Below are 18,134 nucleotides of genomic sequence, written 5' to 3' on the forward strand. Positions count from 1 at the left end.
AGCACTTAGATAAACATGCTGGGCACAGTTTCCAGTTTGTAGCTATAGATCAAGTTCTCAAATCGGAAAGAGGTGGTCCAATTTCTCTGTTTCTTGAAAACAGAGAATTAGAGTGGCAACTATTATTGGACTCATTCTCTTTCCCGGGTTTGAACGAGCACTGCAACATAGCTTGCGTATTAAAATAAAAAAGTTATAAACGTTGATGCACACAAGAGGGGTGAAACAGCACCAATTTTTAAGGATTTGTTTTATTGTAGCATTAAGGTTCTTTTGGTTAGGGTACATTTAGTACCATTTTAGGTGCAACATGTTGAGTAATAAAATATATACCCTGGTTATGAGTATATGTGATTATTCACAAGGCTATGCTAACTTCTAAAGAATAAACTACTAGTGAGTAAATGCACATATTGTATTTGTATGTAATTTTTAGTAGTTAGTTTGTTTACTAAAATAATTGATGGTTAAGTTGGAGGGTAACACACAAAAACAGTGTGTAACATATTGCACGTCATTGTAAAGAAAAACTGAATTTTAACATTATTATAGTTTTTTTATTTATGTTTATTGCTGCAGTTTTAGGCAGAAATTAACTGGTTCTTATTTAAAATAGTGTATTTAATGTAGACATGTCTTTTACTTTAAAAGAAGGGCTAATATGCCTTTAAATTTTATCAGTAAAAAAGCCCGCGCATAGCACGCATTTTAAAAATGGTGTTTGACTGTAACTAGTTGCATTTCTGAGGAAGCTGGAGCTGTGGCTTCAGCGAAAACGCTTAACTTGTGTGATTAATAAATTTAGCGTTAAAGGGACTTTTTTGCGCTTTCTTTTACTTGGATTTACCATTGGTCTTCAGTGACAGTTTTATCCACTTTGAAAAGTTGCCAGCATCAATTGTTTTCCTACAGCATAGCGGATTTTCCGCTCTTTGGACTGACTTCTCTTGGCCGCCAGTTTTGTGTGCTTTTAGTTTAAGCACTTGGGCTTCAGACCAGTTGTTTTACATTAAGAAGGTTTGTGGTCTGCACTGTAGTGGCAGAACAGGTAGCTTACATCCTTCTAAGTTGGAAACTGCTGATTGAGGGCTCAGTGTCTGTTATTCTAAAAGTGTATTAATTCTGGTTTAAGCACTTGGGCTTCAGGCCAGTTATTTTACATTAAGAGGGTTCGTGGTCTGCACTCTTGTGGGAGGAGAGGCTGGACTCTGCCCTTCTGAGCTGGGAATTTCTGGTTAAAGGCTTATAGTGCCTGCATATTTGAACTGCTTCTTACTGAAATTGGTACACCTTGTTTGCTGTAGCATAGACTAGATCCAGGCTTGCTGAATCTAGCTTTGTTTGTATAACTTGAGCACTAATCCAGGCATTCTTTAAAGTATTCAATTGTATTTATTACTGCTTGGTAGTAACTTGATTAAAGTGTAGCTATCATTCTAAGTCTTTTGGATTAAGCACTTGGGCTTCAGACCAGTTGTTTTACATTAGGAAGATTTGTGGCCTGCACTGTGGTGGCAGGACTGGTAGCTTACATCCTTCTAAGTTGGGAACTGCTGATTGAGGGCTCAGTGTCTGTTATTCTAAAAGTGTATTAGTTCTGGTTTAAGCACTTGGGCTTCAGGCCAGTTATTTTACATTAAGAAGGTTCGTGGTCTGCACTCTTGTGGGAGGAGAGGCTGGACTCTGCCCTTCTGAGCTGGGAATTTCTGGTTAAAGGCTTATAGTGCCTGCATATTTGAACTGTTTCTTACTGAAATTGGTACACCTTGTTTGCTGTAGCATAGACTAGATCCAGGCCTGCTGAATCTAGCTTTGTTTGTATGCTTGTTGTTTGTTTGCTTGTTATTTCCCTGAAATGCTAATTCCACCTAAAATGCAGCTTTTCAGCACTTCTGTGGCTCCCTAGTGATATCTGCATTGCTTACTGTACTTATTTCCTTGTTTCACTTGAAAGAAAGTTACTGTTTGTTGTTTTTGCATTTAAGTTACCTGTAACACATTGCATTTACGTTACCTGGCACTTGCTCACTAAGTCAGTGCTAAAAAATTAAAAACACTACACCCTCACAAACTCCCCTTGAGTACCGTGTTCCCCATTGGCCCTTTTTTTCAATTATAAAGGAATTCCCAATACTATTCTAGCGTGTCCAAAGGTCAGTTGTCAATCTCCTCTCCGGTCCAGCTGGTGAATCTGGGAATCTTGAGGCAATGTTACAACTGCCTCATGTACACAGACAACCCTCTCCTCCTGCCAACAAAGTCCAACACATGTGAGAGATGCAACCATATAGCCAAACTGTAGGCTAAGCTCTCTCAACTCAGTACTGGCATAACCAGTCAGGAGGAGAAGGAAACCACACTCACTACAATTCCAGTCTCACATAGACCTACCACGACAGCAAACCAAACACATAAACACACAAAAACATACTTGGAGGCTCTAAATAAAAATCTGCCTAAGCAGTAGAGACCTCCAAAGCAGACACCCAAGCAACCGCTACCCCAAAACAAAACACGTGCAACACATAGCTCACAAAGCCAGTGTGCCGAACAGTCACAGCCCTTAAGGCTAAACAACACACCTGATACACTTGTAATAGGTGACTCTATAGTCAGGCACACTGACGTCCCGCTCACCAGGCTGAACAAGGAGATGGTCACGGTGAGCTGCCTGTCGGGTGCTAGGATCCACCACATAACACAAGCACTCAGGTCACTCCAAGGCAAGTATAAATACGACTCAGTCATTGTCCATGCTGGTGTGAATGACCTGAGACGTACCTCCCTGGACTGCATGAAAAGAGACATAGAGGAGCTCTCTGAGCATGTAGCCCAGGCCGGTATGACCCTGACCTTGAGCAGCATCTTACCCTCACCAAGAATGATGTCACAATATGAAGATGAGATGATCAATTTCGACAATTGGCTTAAGTATTGGTGTCATTCAAAGGGGATCCAATGCCTGTCAGCCTGGGATGACATGCTCGACAAGCCACGATGCTTCGCTAGGGATGGCTTGCACCTGTCACCCCTGGGCTTTTGGATATTGGCAAAGGCTCTTGCTACCCCCATAGTGCCTTTTTTAGGCAAGGCTCAAAAGACAAACCCACCTCCATAGGTATCACAAGGGATAAGAAACTAAGAGTAATGCTACTCAATGCCAGAAGTCTGAACCTCAAGATGCACGCACTCAAAACTCTCCTTAGCATGGAGAACATCGATATCTGTGCAGTAACAGAAACCTGGTTCAAGGCTCCCGTTATACCTCATACCATGCTTTTCGGCCCCAAAATGTGGACCGAACCACAAAAGGAGGGGGAGTATCAATATTCGTCAAAGATACCCACACCTCCAGGTTGGTGGCACAGCACGAAGCATCAGAGACTATCCATGTGCAACTAACAGTGGGTAAAACTGCCTTCCAGTTTATAGCCTGCTACAGACCACTCTCCCAAACCCAGGAACCCCACTCGGCCTTCCTGAGAACACTGGAAAATATGAAGGTCTCTCCAAACACCATTATATTGGGCGACTTCAACTACCCAAACATAGACTGGGAGCATTACTCTAGCTCCAACACCCTAGCCCAAAGGTTCCTAGAATTTATAAACTCAAATGCTGTGGAACAACTTGTTACCACTCCCACAAAAGGGGAAAACATAATGGACCTGATCATCACCAACATGGGGACTCTATGCTCCAGAACAGAAGTGTATCCCTCACTGGTAAGATCAGACCATAAACTAACCTCACTGGATATTCACATCCCGATCCCACCCCCTGCCCAGAAAACCACAGTGAAAAACTTCTCTAAAGCAAATTTCACACTCCTCAAAACCGAGGTGGAATCCTTCAAAGCCCCCGGGCCTGTGGAACATACAGCCCAGACCGCAGAATCCTTTATAAATGCATTCTATGAACACATTCAGGAATGCATGGATCATGCAATCCAAAATAAAACCAAGACCCAATCCTCCAAAGGCAGACGTCCTGTCTAGTGGACCCCAGCCATAAACAAACTATACAATAGGAGGAGGAAGCTGCTACATGATAGAGCAAAATCCCAAAAAGGGAAGGCATCTCTGATCAGTATTAGCAAAAAACTACGGGCACTCATAAAGTTGTCTAAGGCCAGCTTCGAGAGAAAAATTGCACAGGACACTAAGGATAATCACAAGGCTTTCTTTAGTTATGTTAGGAACCTGGGTGGGAATTCCCAGATATGGTCAGAATTAGTCCAAAATGACAAAAAATACACCAAACCCACAGACATTGCCAACATCCTAGCTGACAGGTTCAGTGCAAACTTCTCCCCCGCCACCAAAAGGGCAAATATCTATCCCAGCAGAGTGCTGCCCCCCTGACATCTCAGATGCTCAGGTAAGAGCCGCCCTCTCCAAACCAAAAAACACAGCATCAATGGGACCAGATGGTGTCCCAGACTGCGTCCTACATGAACTCTAAGAAGAGCTAAACCCAAACATAAAACTACTGTTCAAACTCAGCCTTAATACAGGATATGTACCCAAAGAGTGGCGTACAGCAACAGTGGTCCCTCTCCACAAAGGTGGTGCCTCAACAGTTCCTGGAAACTATCGCCCCATAAGCCTGACTAGCTTGGTCTGCAAAGCTATGGAAAGGATCATCATGGACCTCATCAATAAAGATATTGGGGGCCTACAGACACTGGATCCTACCCAGTTCGGCTTTGTTAAGGGCAGATCCTGCTTCTTAAACCTGGTTGATTTCTTTGAAACAGACACCAAGGCCATTGACGAGGGGAAGGTGGTCCACACAGCCTATCTGGACCTCATAAAAGCCTTTGATACAATACCCCACTCGGGCATTATAGATAAGCTCACCAGCTTAAATATAAACTCCTATGTCACTAGATGGGTTGCAAACTGGCTCAAGGACAGAACCCACATGGTTAGAATTGCTGGAGCCATGTCAGACTCCAAACCAGTTACAAGTGGCGTCCCACAACGCTCAGTCCTGGGACCTCTCTTGTTCGGTATATATTTCTCGGAGGTACAGGCCAACATGGAAGGACTGTGGCTGACCAAGTTCGCAGATGACTGCAAACTGGGCACCATAATCGACTCTCCAGCCAACACAAGCATCCTCCAAAAGGGCCTCATAGAAACAGACAGCTGGTGCCAGAGCCATGGCCTCAAGCTAAATGCCAAAAAGTGTATAGTCATCCCCTTTGGCAAAAACAAAGTGCCCACAAATTACCACATAGGTGGTAATCCATTAAGTACAGAAGAAGTAATTAGGAACCTGGGGACCCAAGTTGATAGCAATCTCTCATTTGACAACCATGTGGCCAAAGTGGTTAGAAAAACATTTTATATAGCCCACCTAATCATGAAGGGATTCACATCTAGATCAGGGGAGGTCATCGTGACTCTTTACTCATCCCTCATCAGGCCCATAATTGAGTACAATGCCCCTTTTGGGATGTACCTTACCAGACACCTGCAGCAACTGGAAAGACCCCAAAAGTACCTCACCAAGAGGATCAAAGGGCTCAAACAGATGCCATATGCTGCCCGGTTAAAGAAACTCCAGCTCTACTCAGTGGCATACCGCCTGCTCAAAAGCGATCTGTGCCTGACGTATAAAGCCATGTCCAACCCGGAATTAATGGACATGCTGCACCTCAGAAAATCCAAATCCCATTGAGCTACGCGCTCGAGAGACTTGAACCTCAGCACTGAAATAAATAGGACATGCTGGAGGGACAGATTCATAAACCAGAGGCTCCCTTCACTCTGGAATAAAATCCCAGTCCAGGTTAGGCAGAGTCCCTCATTGACTCTCTTCAAGAGGAATCTTGATGAGTGGATGGGAGATCGTAGGTTTACCCCGGGTATCACTTCTGTGTCACTGTTAGACAGAGGCACAGTATACTAACCTCAAAAAAGGGCATAGCAAAATTAATTTAAAATGGGTGGCGAAAGCCAAACACACTCTGGCTAGGCTTATAAATACCCTAGGGCAGATAGCCTAGTATGAACTTATGAACCTATGAACCTAAAAGCAGATGAATAAAGTGCATTTTTTTATAACAATAGAAAATGAGCAAACTGATTTAAACAAATTACACAATTAACCAGTAAAAAAGCTCATAACTGAGCCCTGTTCCAGCAGTCTTCAATCAGACAAGTTCTAACTGCACACTCCTGCCACTAAGATGCAGGGGAACCTTCTCCAAGAAAGATGACCTGGATTCGTGCTCAAGTTATAAAAACAAAGCTATATTCAGCAGACCTGAATGTAGTCTATGCTACAGCAGAGTACACCAATTTCAGAAAGAAACAGTTCAAATAAGCGGGCACAATAAGCCTTTACCAGAAATTCCCAGCTGAGAAGGGCAGAATTTAGCCTCTACTCCCACAAGAGTGCAGACCACAAACCTTCTTAATGTAAAATAACTGGTCTGAAGCCCAAGTGCTTAAACCAGAACTAATACACTTTTAGAATAACAGACACTGAGCCTCCAATCAGCAATTCCCAACTTAAAAAGATGTAAGCTACCTGTCCTGCCACAACAGTGCAGACCACAAACATTCTTAATGTAAAACAAATGGGCTGAAGCCCAAGTGCTTAAACCAACAGGCTTAGAATAACAGTTACAATGTAATCAGGCTACTACCAAGCAGTAATAAATGCAGCAGAAGAAATACAATTGAGTACTTTTAAGAAGAGGCGAAAGCAAAATAAAGTAATAAAGTAGGAAGAAACACAAATACAGTAAAAGCAGATGAATAAAGTGCAATTTTTTTGGTAAAGTGCAAGGAGAGAGGGAGTGTGTTGGCCTTCTCAAATGTCTCTCTGTATTAAGTAGAGTGAACACTAGACTGGGAGGGTTATCCCAGATCAAATTTACAGTAGGAGTGGGCACCTGCATAGCCATCAACTATAACAACACCACAAGAATACGGTGGGAGGGAGGGGGGAAACCAGTTTCAGGATAGATGAGAACAGAAAGCAATGCCAGAAAATATATAAAATAATTCGGTCAGGCAAAATTAAGTTAAACAATTAAATAGACAGAAAAATAAAATATATTATTATCTTTAAAACTGTAAGTTTGTACTAAACTTCAGCTTCTAATACAGTTGATTGTAGCCAGCCAAACCACTCAGATATTGAGTAGAAAACAAAACTGACAAACTACTTGATTTAATCATAGTAAAACAGAAACATTATTAACAAAACAGTAACTTCCGTCTTAAATTTTAAATAATTTAATTGAGAAAATCATTTAAATATTTAAGAATTAATATGGAAGCTAAATGGAAGGAGAAATTAGTATCAAATTATAATAACGTAGTTAACAATATAGCAAAGTTAGTTGAAAATTGGAATAGAATATATTTTTCAATGGAAGATAGACTTACATTAATAAAAATGATAATTTTGCTAAATACCTTAGATCTTGCTCAATCTTTATTATTATTACCCCCTAAAAATTGTTAAAAGGCTAAATTCTATATTAATAAAGTTTTTGTGGTATCCCCAAAAAGCAAGAATATCATATGATTGGCATATAAAAAGCTGGGAGGAGAATGGTATTGGATTCCCTAATATAGATCTCTATATTAAATCAGCTATTTTAAACATTATTAGTCTTTGGATAAACACATCACAAAGCTTGAACTGGAATTGTTTACATGAAGTAATTTTAACCCCAAGTATTTTACCTGAAATGGGTCTCAATCATACCTCTCAACCTTTTAGCACAATAAATCTGGATAAAGCTTAAAATAATAGGGGGACAAGGGTCCAAAATAGGGACAGATTTGAAATATTGTTCTTATAAACTTAGAAAGTTGCTAGATTAAAAGGATTTGAGTTAAAATCCATTTTCTGAAGGATATGGAATCTGAAACTCATGTCATTATTTAGTGACATCAATCCTCAAAGATTTGTCATAAAACCACAAATCTTATAAAGAAGGGTTCAAGAATATAAGGCAATAATCTGGACATTCTGTGAATATCTGGACAGTTGAGAGCTATGCAGATGTTATAATATATTGGGTTTTAAAAAAATATTGTTTAATAGAAACTCCAGCACATTTATATTTGGTATTAATCATTTGCTAAACATTTTTAAACATTAATGGATAGTAATCATTTGGTTAAACAACTAATGGTGTTGATGTTTCCTATAGCACATACTATTAGTTGTTTAGAATCTTTTAATATAAACATAATAACTAATCTTGGGGTAAATCTAAAATTCAGGTTTATATTTTTAGATGGAAAAAATAAATACTGCAGAAAAAATGTTTAGGTAGGTATAAAACTAATAAAATTAAATTTGTTAAATATACAGACTTTTACAGAGTTTGTAAATAATAATATACAAATGGCATTAAGATAAGATATTGGAATTCTTTTTTTCAGATTAATAATAATTTAAATAAAAATAAATTATACTTGTGATTTATTTACAAAATGTTAAGATCTGATTTTATAGACTTTGATGTGTTTCACTGGGAATACTGTACAAAGATAAAGAAATATTCTCAGAAACAAATAAAAGGTTATATTAGAAATTTGTTAGTAACTTCACATCATCTAGCTACTAAAAAATCTGTACTTAGAAGTTTTCTAACTCCAAATAAAGTAGCTTTATTTTATAAAAAAGAAAATTTAAGATATTGGAGGTGTAATAGTAATATGGAAGCAGACTGGAAACATATAATTCTGAAATGTCAAATGGTTGCTGCATTTTGGAAAGATTTGGGAATTTGTTAAAGTCTTATGGTCAGACAAATGTAATATTACTGATTCTTTCATTTTATTTAATGTCCCTATACCAGATCATTGTCCAAGAAACCACGTGCATCTCCTGTGGTCTATCTAGCAAGTGCCAGAAAGGTTATTACAATGAATTGGAAAACTAAGACTACAATCTCTTTTTCCTGAATGAATTAATCTAACCAAAAATGTGTGTAAGAGGTTAGCTTGGCAAAAACTTATAAAGATTTGTTAGAAAACTATTGATGTTATTAGCTTTTATTAGCATTTGTTATGCACTTTGTATATAGTTTTATTTGTTTTATTCAGTGGTTGGATTTGTATCTATTTGTTAATGTTTGTTAATATTTAATACAAAATTTAAAAAAAGTAAGTATAACATGACCATTACTAATGCCATATTTAATATCGATTTTGATCTACTATGAGTATTTACCGACTGTGAAAGTCATTGCAAAATTTAATTTGTACTGCAAATGAACTTCATAGTAATGTTATTCTGAAATATTTGTCATCCAGTCTATTGCAATGTGAAGCATGTTTATGGTTACCTGTAGCTACATTAACATCTGCTAGGTTTATAACATCTGATGAAGTTTACAGTCAAAAATGGAAGTACTACCCCAGTAAAGAAATATAAAATAAGTAAATAAATAGATAATACATAAATACAATAAAACAAGTAAACAAAGCATTATATTTCTGTACAGCATTACTAATGACCTTTCCAGTACCTTCACTGAATATAGCTTGCATGTTATTAATAATGTACTGGGGATTTTCTAAATCCTTTTTAAATTCTGCAAAGGCTTTTAGGAGTACAGTGTACCTCAGGGGTGAAGGAGTGGGAATTGCTGAACTTTTTATTGGCAAGAAATTGGCTACTTTGGCAAGGTAGCAGTTTATCCTTTGAACAAAGTCAAAATTTCGTAGGTATGTTTAGGAAAACATACAACTATATCAATAACATAACATACAATCATCATAAGTAATTCATTGCTCATTGATAAGGCTATACACGTCTTTCAACAACAACACCTAAATGAATCTGAACAAACTGCAAATTTACCAAAAGCTGTCAAATTATTGACCAATAAGTCAATCAATACCACAAAACTCACCCCAGTTATGTAACATTTTTGAAGGTATTCTTTTGCAGAAGTTGAGAAGTGCCTGTAATAATTTCATTTAGTCTACAATGCATTCCATAATTATTTAAAGGTATACATAACATCAGAAATGTAGTTCCATTCAATTCCTTTACTTCTTAGTTAGAAGACAGGAAAAATAAGTAATAAAGCTATGCTATTTACTATACTTTGGCAGTTTTTTTATGATTCCATGTTTGGCTTAGTCAAGAAACAGGGTGGCAGAGTGGGGAGAATTTACTTCATCTCATTCCCAGCATAGTGATCTGTACAGTAATAGATATGTGTGGAAAATATAATAATATAGCTTCAGTACTTTGCAGTATTTAGTAAACACACACTGTCAAAAATTTTTATTCATTCACCTTTATCCATTTTCCTCTTTATAAAGCATGTGATAAGATAAAGGATAACTGCTGATTATTTGAACAGGAGGCAGGAGCAGCTGCCCCCTTCCCCACATCCCATAAGTGCTACTTCCCTCAGGAAAAATAAATGAGTAATAATAAGAATCAGCAGTGGTATAGATGGTTCAGCTACCCACAAAGTTGTGTCCCACCCCCCTCAGTGCTTGAGGTGAAGAGCAAAATAATAAAAAAAAAATGTAAAAAAGAAAAAAAAAGACTTTACATATAGTATAGTACAGTACTCAGTCGACACTTCTACTAAATACTGCAGTAACCCCTACAATGCAGCAAGCAGTTGCTACAGTTTATATTCTGCAGAGAGCACTATAGCGATGAGTACTTTTAAGCTATGGCAAACTGCTTCCTGCATTGCACCAAGCATTTGCTTCAGTTTCTGCTCTGCAAGGAGTGCTACAGAACGCTGAAGTTTTAGATTAATAAAGAAAAAAGAGACAGAGAGATGCTTTCTATATTGCAAACTGCTTACTACAATGTAACTAGCAGTTGCTACAATTTAGAGCATACAAGGAATGCTACACTGCTCAGGTTTGACCACAAATGCAATACCAGGTTTCAAAAGCCAATATTCATTAAAGAGCAATTGAGATCAGCCAACTATGCCCCCTAACACTTTGTGACTGCAGCAGTTGACTCTTTCACTATACCCTAGCTACACTTCTGAGAATCAATAGAAACAATAACTATTCAATGAATGCACATTATTTTTTGCACTAAGGATTAGACCACTGCAATATTATGTCAATAATAAATGTAGCAGTGCCAATATATCAGTAGCTGTCATTTTACAGATAACATCGTATTGCTCTTTGCCTATCATATTTTGCATTATCATCATCATTTAAAAACTATAGATGAAAATATTAATGGTGTAGTTTTACTCTGTCAGTAAAAGCATTTTCGTTGCAATACTCATGATCCATTGAAGCCTGGGCAGGGGAAAGATCAAAACTATCCTCAACTAACCCATCTTAGGCTCTATGATGGCTGCCTTCTTTTTGGGCACACCATGGAAATGTAGCTTGGAAAGCTAGCATCCTGGGATTCAAGAACAAGTTGAGGCTACAGTGGAGAGGGCTATGGGGAGAAAAAAAATACAAACCTCTCTGTGGTGGTCAGCTCTCTGACCACCAAGTCATCAGAGACCTCAACCCCCATATCATAAGGGTTTCCTCACCCAGGAATCTCAGGCAGGGAGAAATCTGAGGTTCTCTGAATGGGGTGAAAGTCAGTATAATACTCACATGTCCCACCCCCAGGTGTCTGTCTAACTTTTCATTTGGAAGCCCTACATAGTTCTCCTTTCTGTATAATGTGTATTTTATGCCTTATCTCATCTATAATCCTCACACCTACCCTCAATTCCATGTAGCCTTCCATAGCTTCCTTTATCTACCTCTATTTCTTTCTCTTCAAAAAAGGGGGTACTATCCCCATCAAAAAACATTATTCATCCCCCCCCCTCCTCCAGGACAACCCTCTTAATGTCTTCATGGGACTCACTTTTCTGGTCTATCACATTTTCAGTCTTTACTATCTCCTCATTTCCCTACTTATAAAAGCTCAAAGCTGATGTTCAAAGAACACATTCACAATGACAATAAAACCTGTAAATGTTTCTGCTGCAGCATTGAGCCACAATCAACAGAGGCTCTTGTGTAAATATATCCCAATACCTGCACACTTGGCACTCACATTCTTCTGCTGAAGATATACAAAAGTACTCTGGAAGTTTAGAACATGTGCTTTACTATTGCAACCACTCTCTTAACATCTTTTAGCCAGCCAGTATTCCTTATTAGCCTGGTCCATCTTTTCTGTCTTCCACTTTTTCCTCCATGCTTCTTTCTTTTGATAACTTTCTGGACATCTGCATTCCACCATCAGCAGTCCTTATGTGCCTTATTTTCATAGCTGTGTCAGCTACATACATGTTCTATAGTCCTCAGATGTGCTGTTTTGAGGTGCTGCCGTTCTTTTTCAACCTCACCTATTTCGTCTTCTTCCTGAGGTGCAAGAGCCCTGAGAATTTCCTTGAACTCTAGCAGTTTCTCTCCAGTGAACTTCCAGATCTTTAGCCTCATCTTTTTTAATCTTAGAGGCTTTTCTGACTACCACTTGAAGCAGACTGTGTATGACTTTGCAATCTCTGATTCTACCCCAGTGCCTTTCCTAACAGGGGGAAATCTATCTTAGCTGCATGTTGGCCACTCTTGAAGGTGATCTTGTGACTTTCTCTGTTGTTGAACCATATGTTGGCCACCATCAAGCCGGTTCATAGGTTCATAGGTTCATACTAGGCTATCTGCACGAGGGCATTTATAAGCCTAGCCCATAGTTTTGTGGCTTACGCCACCCCTTAGTTTGGAGAAACTATGCCCATTATTTAGCTGTGCCTCTGTCGAGCAGTGACACTGAGGTAACCCCTGGGGTGTATCTGCGATCTCCCATCCATTGGTTAAGATTCCTCTTGAACAAGGCCAGCGAGGTGCTCTGCCTCACATAAACCGGGATTTTGTTCCACAGCATAGGGAGTCTTTGGGTGATGAATCTATCCCTCCAGCACGTCCTATTAATAACCGTGTCGAGGTTTAAGTCACCCGCCCTTGTGGCTCTGAGGGATCTAGATTTCTTGAGATGAAGCATATTCATCAAATCTGGGTTTGACATGGCCTTGTATGTCAGGCATAGGTCACCTCTGAGCAAGCGGTACGCAACTGAATATAACTGGAGTTCTTTCAGTCGTGCAGCATAAGACAGATTTTGAGACCCTTTATCCTTTTGGTGAGGAACTTCTGTGGCCTCTCCAGCTGCTGCAAGTGTCGGGTCAGATACATTCCGAATGGGGCATTGTACTCGATCATTGGTCTGATGAGTGATGAGTACAGGGAGACTATGACTTCCCTTGATCTAGATGTGAATCCCTTCATGATAAGGTGGGCAATGTAGAAGGTCTTCCTAACTACTTTAGCAATATGAGTGTCGAATGAAAGGCTACTGTCAACCTGGGTTCCCAGGTCCCTAATAACTTCTTCTGTGTTCAGGGATTGCCACCTATATGGTAGCTAGGGGTAACCTTATTTTTCCCGAAGGGTATGACTATGCATTTCTTGGCATTTAACTTGAGGCCATGGCTCTGGCACCAGTTATCCATTTCTGTGAGACCCTTCTGAAGGATATCTGTGTCGGATGTGTTCTCAACTACAGCGCCCAGTTTGCAGTCATCTGCGAACTTTGTCAGCCATAACCCTCCTGTGTTTGCTTGTACTTCAGAAAAGTAGATGCCAAACAAGAGTGGGCCCAGGACTGAGCCCTGTGGGACACCACTTGTGACAGGCTTAGAGTCTGACATGGCGCCAGCAACTCTGACCCTGTGGGTTCTGTCACTCAGCCAGTTTGCAACCCATCTTGTAATGTATGGGTTTACATTTAAGTTGATGAGTTTTTCAATGATACCCGAGTGGGGTATTGTATCGAAAGCCTTCGCCAGGTCTAGGTAGGCTGTATGGACTGCCTTTCCGTCATCAATGGCCTTGGTGACTGTTTCGAAAAAGTCAACCAAGTTTAAAGGCATGATCTGCCTTTGACAAAGCCAAACTGGGTTGGATCCAAAGTCTGCAAATTCCCTATGTCTTTATTTATGAGATCCATTATGATCCTTTCCATGGCTTTGCAGATCAGGCTTGTCAAGCTAATGGGACGGTAATTTCCAGGGTCGGTGGAGGCACCGCCTTTGTGGAGTGAGACCACAGTCGCTGCGCCACTCCTGGGTACATATCCGGAGGTGAGACTAAGATTAAACAGCTGTCCTAACTGTGGGTTTAATTCCTCATTGAGTTCATGGAGCACACAGCCGGGGACACCATCAGGTCCCATGGATGCTGTGTTCTTTGCCTTGGAGAGAGCAGTTCTCACCTGAGCGTTGGAGATGTTTGGGGGGCTACAATCATTTGGTATATATATCTCTTCTTTAGGCGGGGAGGGTGGGGAGAAGTTTGCACTGAACCTGTCAGCCAGTATGTTGGCAATGTCTGTAGGGTCAGTAATCTTCACATCATTTTGAGCTAATTCTGAGCATATCTGGGAGTTTCCTCCTAGGTTTCTGACATAGCTAAAGAATGCTTTATGGTTGTCTTTAGAGTCCTTAGCTATTTTTTTCTCAAAATTAGTTTTGGATGATTTTATGAGAGCTCTTAGCTTTTTACTTATAGTGATCAGCGGTGTCTTACCTTTTAAGGATTTTGCTCTATCTTGTAGTAGCTTTCTCCTTTTATTGTAGAGTTTGTTTATGGCTGGGGTCCACCAGACTGGACGCTTGCCTTTGGTACAAAGAGTCTTTGTTTTGCTTGGGATTGCCTTGTCCATGCAGCCCTGCAGGTGCTGGTAGAAGGCATTTGTAAGTGATTCAGCGGTTTGAGTAATGTTAACCGCCGGCTCAGGGGCCTTAAAGGAGACCACACTAGTCTTTAGAAGTGTGAAGTCGGCTTTCGAGAAGTTCTTTACTGTGGTCTTTTTCATTTCAGGTGGGGGCGGGATGAGGACCTCCAGCGAGATTAGTTTGTGATCAGATCTCACCAGTGAGGGGTACACTTCTGGCATTAAACATTGTGCTCCCATGTTCGTGATGATGAGATCAAGTATGTTCTCTCCTCTTGTGGGGATGGTGACTAGTTGTTCCATGGCATTTGAGTTTATGAATTCCAGGAACTTTTGGGCTAGAGTGTTTGGGCTTGAGTAGTGTTCCCAGTCTATATTAGGGTAGTTGAAGTCACCTAGTATGATGGTGTTCGGAGATACATTTATCCCCTCCAGTGTTTTCAGGAAGGCCATGTGAGGTTCCTGAGTTTGCGAGGGTGGCCTGTAACATGCTACAATTTGCAGAGCAGTCTTGCCTATGGTTAATTGCACCTGGATGGTTTCCGATGCATCGTGCGATGCCACCAATCTTGAGGTGTGGGTGTCCTTGATGAATATGGATACCCCTCCTCCTTTCTTGGTATTGTCTGGGTTTTGTGGCCGGAACGCATGATATGAGGTAAAACCTGATAGTGCTGGGATGCTCTCAGGAGCCTTGAACCAGGTTTCTGTCACAGCACAGACATCGATGTTCTCCATACTGAGAAGGGCCTCGAGTGCATGCATCTTGAGGTTGAGACTTCTGGCATTGAGCAGCATTACCCTTAGTTTTTTTTCTTTGTTTTGTTCTAGGGTGGTAGGTTTAAAATTTGAGCCTTGCCTAAAAAAGGCACTATGGGGGTGGCAAGAGCCTTTGCCAAAATCCGGAATCCCAGGGGTGACAAGTGCAAGCCGTCCCTTGCGAAGCAGCGTGGCTTGTCCAGCATGTCATCCCAGGCAGGCAGACATTGGATCCCTTTTGAATGACACCAGAGTTTAAGCCAATTGTTAAAGCTGATCATCTTATCTCTGTATTGTGGCATCATTCTTGGTGAAGGTAGGATACTGCTCAAGGTCAGGGTCATACCTGCCTGGGCTACATAATCAGAGAGCTCCTCTATGTCTCTTTTCATGAAGTCCAGGGAGGTACGTCTCAGGTCATTTACACCAGCGTGGACAATGATTGAGTTGTACTTGTACCTGCTGTTGAGAGACCTGAGTGCATGCGTTATGTGGCGGATTCTAGCACCCGACAGGCAGCTTACTGTGACCTTCTCCTTACTCAGTCTGGTGAGCAGGACGTCAGTGTGTCTGACTATGGAGTCACCAATGATTAGTGTGTCTGGCATAGTGTTTGGCCTTAAGGGCTGTGACTGCTTGACACTCTGACTGTGTGGTCTATGTGATGCAGGTGTTGTGTTCTGAGGTGGTAGTTGTTTGGGTGTCTGCTTTGGTGGCCTCTGCTGTTTTGGTAGATTTTTGATCAGAGCCTCCGAGTATGTCTTTGTGTGTTTATGTGTATGATTTGAGGTTGTGATGGTATTATGTGAGACTGGGTCTATAGTGTGTGTGGTTACCTTCTCCTCCTGTCTGGTCTTGCCAGTCCTATGTTGAGAGAGCTCAGCCTCCAGTTTGGCCGTATAGTTGCATCTCTCGCATGTATTTGTGTTTTGTGGGAGGAGGAGAGGGTTGTCTGTGTACATGAGGCAATTGTAACATTGCCTCAATAATCCCAGGTTCACCAGCTGAGCAGGAGAGGATATTAGCAACTCATCCCTCGACATGCTAGAAGGAATAGACAGAAAAACTTAAACAAGGTTTTGGGGATGTGGGTGACCGAGAAATGGGGTTTGCTTTTTTTGAGGTACTTTCTATAACAAGAGTGCTGTATCGAGGTGATAAGTACTGTAGGAGCAAGTGCTTAGCTATACGGATAGAGAATAGTCTACTTGGGAGTCAAGTAGAGATAATTTATAGTTGTAGGATACACTAAATAGAACAGTAGTACACTTTGAGGAAGGTAGTTTTAAGGGAAAATTTGAAGAGTGAACTTTAGGTAGCCCTAATAGTTTAAATCTGCTTAACCGGCACTGCCCTAGTGTGCAACGGTAGCAGCTCCGCGCTAAATCACGCTAAATCGCACTAACGCGTGCTTTATAGCAGGGGGCTGGAAAAAACAGGAAATGACCCAAAATGGCCAACAATTTACAAGTTGCTGCTTCTAACCACTCCTCTGACGACAAACAAGCAGTTCAGTACTCCCCACTCCCACTGGTGAGTAAAGAAACTACCTCTGGCCACACAAGAAAATGGAGGAACACAGAAACCAAATACAAAGCCCAGGGATCAGCAAAATCTGATCACTGGAACAACTAGCAAGTAAAGTTTAGGAAAGGAGAGATATTTTTTTTTTTTTTCAAACAGACAGGAAAAAATGCAGTAAATGCTTTGTTTTCGACTAAATTGCTATCAAAGGCTGGTACACTTGAGTGTATTAGCCTGTTAGTTACTTTTAAGCAATACTTTAGCCCACGAGTGCAATCAACAATATAAGCTCACAAACACAGGAAAATAAGGCAATAAAACAGTAATAAAGGCACAAACAGTAGTCGAAAAGCTACTGATACACAGAAGTCTAGAATGGCCTCTTCTTCTTCATTCTTGTTGCTCCAACCATGGGGACCCAGGCAGTCCTAATATCCTGTTCTGTTTTGTTAGTTCCAATATATGCAATCAGGTCCCCTGTTATCAACATGAAGTCATGTTGTCCTGTTTTATCTAGTAGGTCCTGCAACTGCTGCCTGAATGCACTCTTTTCCTTGATATCACAACACTGCTGTGGTGCATAGGCTGAGATTATGAATACTGCACTATTCCTACACTGGAGTCTGATTGTCATGACTTTGTCATTAATGTTGATGAAATCTCTCACAGCCTTCTGAAGCCTCTGCCTCACCACAATTCTCACACCATTTCTAGTCTGTCCTCCCCCTGAGTAGTAGACTCTGGATCCCAGCCAAGTTGCTCTGCTGCACTTTCCTTACATCTTGTGTCCTGGATGCAGATAGCATCCAGACTCCTTCTTACCATCATAACATCCACTTCCATGCTGTGTCATGTCAATGAACGTATTCTGGCTGTAGCAATTGCTTAGGTCATATGTGTGGCTATTATTAGATATCAACAATTCATAGTCATAGACCTTATACAGCTCACACAACAGCCTTGTTACAGAGGAACAAATTACCTTCTCAGATACAGAACTTTATACCATGAACTTAATCTTCTGCTAAAGTAAGATTAAAATAATTTTAAAAGAAAGTGACTCTTCTAACCAATGACACATAGAGTCTATTATGAATATATACATTTTTTTTAAAACTAGCTCT

At 40.5% G+C, this 18,134-nt stretch overlaps 1 protein-coding gene across 2 annotated transcripts in view; it reads right to left on the reverse strand.

Annotated features, from left to right (window-relative positions):
• LOC122813289 (FRAS1-related extracellular matrix protein 1-like) overlaps positions 1-18,134 on the reverse strand; it is a 1,751,891-nt gene that overhangs the window by 682,576 nt on the left and 1,051,181 nt on the right. The window lies entirely within an intron of this gene.

Source organism: Protopterus annectens, chromosome 10.part0, assembly GCF_019279795.1.
Source record: "Protopterus annectens isolate FY-2018-M chromosome 10.part0, PAN1.0, whole genome shotgun sequence".
NCBI classification, from domain to species: Eukaryota; Metazoa; Chordata; order Ceratodontiformes; family Protopteridae; genus Protopterus; species Protopterus annectens.